The 5,849-nt window shown below is 59.9% G+C and overlaps 1 non-coding gene across 1 annotated transcript; it reads left to right on the top strand.

Annotated features, from left to right (window-relative positions):
- The first annotated feature begins 3,913 nt into the window (after nt 1–3,913).
- On the top strand, nt 3,914–4,032 carry LOC131868535 (5S ribosomal RNA). Its single transcript, XR_009366985.1, has one exon. It is a non-coding gene; the product is annotated as a 5S ribosomal RNA (ribosomal RNA).
- The last annotated feature ends 1,817 nt before the right edge of the window (nt 4,033–5,849 follow it).

A 5,849-nucleotide genomic window follows, 5' to 3' on the forward strand; every position in this document is an offset into this window, starting at 1 on the left:
GAGGGCACTTTTCTGCGCTCCAAAGGTGCGCACTTTTGGAGGGCACTTTTTGGAGGGCACTTTTCTGCGCTCCAAAGGTGCGCACTTTTGGAGGGCACTTTTTGGAGGGCACTTTTCTGCGCTCCAAAGGTGCGCACTTTTGGAGGGCACTTTTGTGCACTCCAAAGGTGCGCACTTTTGGAGGGCACTTTTCCTGTGCTCCAAAGGTGCACACCTAGGTGAGCACCTTCGACCACACCTTGTAGCACACCAAACTCTGACTTTCGACTTCATCCGCAATGCAGGGTCTTTGAGGTTGGCGCAATGCGCACAACCAGGGGAGTCGACCCATCAAACCCAACACCTCCCCTATATAAGCTATTTGTCTGATTCTCATACATGCGTAGCCTGCAGGAGCAATTAGGACATCGACCCCAACTTTCGGCTTCTAAACGAAAACAAGGTCTTTGAGGTTGGTGTAATGCGAACAACTAGGGGAGTCAACCCATCAAACCCAACACCTCCCCTATATAAGCTATTTGTCTGATTCTCATACATGTGTAGTCTACAGGAGCAATTAGGACATCGACCCCAACTTTTGACTTCTTAACGAAAACAAGGTCTTTGAGGTTGACGTAATGCGCACAACCAGGGGAGTCGACCCATCAAACCCAACACCTCCCCTATATAAGCTATTTGTCCGATTCTCATACATGTGTAGCCTGCAGGAGCCATTAGGACATTGACCCCAACTTTTGACTTCTTAACGAAAACAAGGTCTTTGAGGTTGGCGTAATGCGCACAACCAAGGGAGTTGACCCATCAAACCCAACACCTCCCCTATATAAGCTATTTGTCTGATTCTCATACATGTGTAGCCTGCAACAACGATTAGGACATCCACCCCAACTTCTGAATTCGTCTGCGTTGACCGCACCAAAGGTGCACGCCTTGGTGCTCACCAAAATCCGACTTCCGACTTCTTCTGCTATGCGGGGTCTTTGAGGTTGGCGCAGTGCGCACAACCAGGGGAGTCAACCCACCGAATGCAACACCTCCCCTATATAAGCTATTTGTCTGATTCTCATACATGCGTAGACTGCAGCAATGATTAGGACATCCACCCCAACTTTTGACTTCTTAAACAAGACAGGGTCTTTGAAGTTGGTGCAGTGCACACAACCAGGGGAGTCGACCCATCAAACGCAACACCTCCCCTATATAAAGCTATTTGTCCGATTCTCATACGTGTAGTCTGCAGCAGCGATTAGGACATCGACCCCAACTTCCGAATTCGTTTGCATTGACCGCACCAAAGGTGCACGCCTTGGTGTGCACCCTGGAGTGCACTTTGGTGCTCACCTCGGTGCACACTTTGGTGTGCACCTCGGTGTGCACCAAAGGTGCGCACCTTGGAGCGCACCAAAGGTGTACACTTTGGAGCGCACCACATAGGGTCTTTGAGAGGTTGGCGCAGTGCGCACACCAAGGTGGGTGTTGAGGTGCGTGCCGAGGTGGGTGGGTGCTAGGGTGCGCTCCATGGTGGGTGCCAGGGTGGGTGCGTGCTAGGGTGGATTCCAAAGAGGGTCATAGGGTGGGTGCCAAGGTGGGTTGGTGATATAGTGGGTTCAAAGGTGGGTACTAGGGTGGGTTCCAAGGTGGGTCACAAGTTGGGTGCCAGGATGCGTGGGTGTTAGGTTGGGTGCCAAGGTGGGCTCCTGCGTGGGTGGGTGCTAGGGTGGGTTTCAAGGTGGACGCGAGGGCGGGTGCCAAGGTGGGTAACAAGTTGGGTGTTAGGATGGGTGAGTGCTAGAGTGGGTGCCAAGGTGGGTGGGTGCTAAGGTGGATGCCAAGGTGGTTCACAGGGTGGGTGGGTTCTAGGGTGAGTTCCAAGGTGGGTCACAGGTTCAGTGCTAGGGTGGGTGTCAAGGCGGGTGTCGAGGTGCCTGGGTGCTAGGGTGTGGATGCCAATGTGGGTCATAGGGTGGGTACTAGGGTGGGCTGCAATGTGGGTGCCAAGGTGGGTAACATGCTCGGTGGGTTCTAAATTGGGTGCCAGGGTGGGTGTGCACCCACCTTGCCCGAGGTGGGTGCCAAGGTGCCAGTGTGGGTGGGTGCTAAGGTGGATGCCAAGGTGGGTGAGAAGGTGGGTGATAGGTTGAGTGGTAGGATGGGTGGGTGCCAAGATGGGTCACAGGGTGGGTGCAAGGGTGGGTAGGTGCTAGGGTTGGTGTCAGGGTGGGTGGGTGCTAGGTTGGGTTCCAAGGTGGGTGCGAGGGTGAGTGTCAAGGTGGGTCACAGGTTAGGTGCTAGGATGGGTGAGTGCTAGGGTGCAAAGGTGCCAGGGTGGGTGCTAGGATGGGTCGATGCTAGGGTGAGTGGCAAGGTGGGTCCACAAGTGTCAAGGTGGGTGCCGAGGTGGGTGCCAAGTCGGCGACTGCTATGGTGGATGCCAAGGTGGGTCACGGGGTGGGTGCCAAGTTGCTAGGTTGGGTTCCAAGGTGGGTGCCAACGTGGGTGCTAGGGTGCGTGGGTTAAAGGGTGTGTCACAACGTGGGTGCCAGGATGGGTGCGCACCCACACTGGCCAAGACGGGTGCGGGTGCAAGGTTGGGTTCCAAGCCCGGTCACAGGCTGGGTGCTAGGATGGGTGGGTGCCAAGGTGGGCACCAGGGTGGGTGCACCCACCCTGGCCAAGGTGGGTCACGGGGTGGGTCCTAGGGTGGGTAACGGGGTGGGTACTAAGGTGCGTGCCAAGGTGGGTCATAGGGTGGGTGCCAAGGTGGGCACCAGGGTGGGTGTGCACCAACCCTAGCCAGGGTAGGTCACGGGGTGGTTGTCGGGGTGGGCGTCAAGGAGCCAAGGTGGGTGGCAAGTAGCCAAGTTGCGTGCCAAGGTGGGTGTCGGGGTGGGTGCCAAGGATCCAAGGTGGGTGCCAAGGAACCAAGGTGGGTGTCTGGGTGGGTGCCGAGGTGGGAGCCAGGGTGGGTCCCAAGGTGAGTGCAAAGGTGGGTGCCAGGGTCAAGGTGAGTGCCAATGTGGGTTCCAAGGTGCCAGGGTCAGGGTGAGTGCCAATGTGGGTTCAAAGGTGCTAAGTTGGGTGCGAGGTTGGGTGCGAGGGTGGGTGGGTGCCAAGGTGTGCTAGGTGGAAGCCCGGGTGGGTCGGCATCCCATGGGTGTCGAGTTGGGTGCCTGATGGGTGCTTCTTGTCAAGTTTTAGTCGTCGGGACTCATTTCGAGCCTTAGAGGTCGTTTCTTGTCCGGTTGCCCTGTCTTCGACCTGGGAACCCAATTTTGGTCCTCGGGTCCCATTTTTTTTTGTCTCGCATCCCACTTTTGGCCTGTGGCCTTTTCGGGGTCGATTCTCGTTTTGGGCATCAGAGCATGTTTCTTCTCCTAAAACCCAATATTTGTTTATTAAGTCTCGGAACACATTTTTGTTCTCGTGGACCCATCATGGGTCTTGGAACGCATTTGTGGTCCTTGGGTCCCATTTTGCATCCCGAAACTTGTGTTTTGGTGCTTGATCCCTATTTTGGGTGCCCACCTTGCACCAAGTGCGCACCCGGGGCAAACCGAGCGCCTTGGTGCACCGGGGCAAGATCGAGCGTGCACCCGAGGCGCCCCGAACATGCACCAAGGTGCACTCGGCCCACATGTGAGCGCAGGTCGTTGCGCCCGAGGTGGTGTGTGGGCACCGCGTTGCAGACGGGACACTGCACGCACACGACGCCCCCTCCAGGTGCACGCACGTAGGCCGGGCCGGGTGCACACCCGACGCCCTAGCAAGGTGCGCGCACCCGGGCAGGGCTCACACTTGGCGAACGGGGCGCACTTCGCGAGGGAGGGTGTGCACCTCGACGGGGGTGGGTGGCCGGGGTGGATTCGCACGTGGGTCGCGGTTTGCTAAGTACACACTGCGACAAGCTCATAACGGGTGCGATCATACCAGCGTTAGTGCACCGGATCCCATCAGAACTCCGCAGTTAAGCGCGCTTGGGCCGGAGTAGTACTGGGATGGGTGACCTCCCGGGAAGTCCCGGTGTTGCACCCTTTTTTAGTTTTTCGCCGGGCGTCGCAATGCTATTTGAATAAACCTTTTGCCCGTTTGCGTTCTCGTCGGGGCCGGGCCGGGCCGGGGTGCGCTGCCCGCACTACCGCGCGCGCGGGGGCGACACCGAGCGCGCACCCGAGGCGCCCCGAGCACACAGGCCACGGTGCAACCCGGGCGTTGTGCGCGCACCCCGGTGCGCCCGAGGTGCTGCGCGCGCACCCAGGTGAAATCGGTGTGCACCTCGGCCAGTGCGCGCTCGGTCGAGTCGCGCACGTTGGCCAAGGTGCACGGTGATGTTTCTTACTCTAAGGTTCCGCACCAGACGCCCGGGACAGGTGAGCGAAGCTGGGCGGGGCCGGGTGCGCGGCCGGGGCAGGTGCACGCAGCTGGAGAGAGCTTTGGAGCACACTTCGGAGCGCACCAATGATGCGCTCCATTCAAAAGTTTCCTGAAAAGGCAAAAAAAGTTGAGATTATAGAATTTCCCACTTGAGAGATTGTAAAAAAAAAAAATTTAAAATGAAGGAAACGCGGGTGCCAAGGTGTGCGCAGCCCAGCCAAGGTGTGCGCACCAAGGCGCCCACCCTGGCGAAGGTGCACGCAAGGTGCGCACCCGAGGCAAACCGGACAATTAACCCAACTTTCGACTTCGCGCGCACCTTGGAGCGCACTTCGGAGCGCTCCTTGGTGCGCACCAATCTTGGGCACCTCGGAGTGCACCATGGCGCCCACCAAGGTGCGCACCCGGGGCAAACCGAGCTCCGACTTCGTGCGCACCTTGGAGCGCACGAAAGGTGCGCACCATGGCGCCCACCAAGGTGCGCAGCCCAGCCAAGGCGTGCGCATCAAGGTGCGCACCCTGGCGAAGGTGCGCACCCGGGGCAAATCGAGCTCCGACTTCGTGCGCACCTTGGAGCGCACAAAAGGTGCGCAACCCAGCCAAGGTGTGCGCACCCCGGTCAAACCGAGCTCCGAATCGTGCGCACCAGAGGTGCACGCCATCGTGCGCACCTTGGAGCACACTTCGGAGCCCTCCTTGGTGCGCGCCGATGTTGCGCACCTCGGAGCGCACCCGGGGAAAACAATGCAATTAACCCGACTTTCGACTTCGTGGGCACCTCGGAGCGCTCTCGGGTTCGCACCTCGGAGCACACCGAGGTGCGCACCTTTGATGCGCTGCCTTCACCAATTTCCAGAAAAGGCAAGAAAACATTGAGAAGGTGTGCGCACCGAGGTGCCCACCCTGGCGAAGGTGCACGCGAGGTGCGCACCCGGGGCAAACCGGGCTCCGACTTCGTGCACGCCGCACCTTGGAGCACACTTCGGAGCGCTCCTTGGTGCGCACCAGGGCGCGCAACCCAGCCGAGGTGCCCACCCCGGCGAAGGTGCACGCGAGGTGCGCACCCGGGGCAAACCGGGCTCCGACTTCGTGCACGCCATGGTGCCCACCGCGGCGAAGGTGCACGCGAGGTGCGCACCCGGGGCAAACCGGGCTCCGACTTCGTGCACGCCGCACCTTGGAGCACACTTCGGAGCGCTCCTTGGTGCGCACCATGGTGCCCACCAGGGCGCGCAACCCCGCCGAAGGTGCACGCGAGGTGCGCACCCGGGGCAAACCGGGCTCCGACTTCGTGCACGCCGCACCTTGGAGCACACTTCGGAGCGCTCCTTGGTGCGCACCATGGTGCCCACCAGGGCGCGCAACCCCGCCGAAGGTGCACGCGAGGTGCGCACCCGGGGCAAACCGGGCTCCGACTTCGTGCACGCCATGGTGCGCACCGCGGCGAAGGTGCGCACCCGGGGCAAACCGGGCTCCGA

The sequence above is a fragment of the Cryptomeria japonica genome, unplaced genomic scaffold (assembly GCF_030272615.1).
Source record: "Cryptomeria japonica unplaced genomic scaffold, Sugi_1.0 HiC_scaffold_209, whole genome shotgun sequence".
Classification (NCBI taxonomy): domain Eukaryota; kingdom Viridiplantae; phylum Streptophyta; class Pinopsida; order Cupressales; family Cupressaceae; genus Cryptomeria; species Cryptomeria japonica.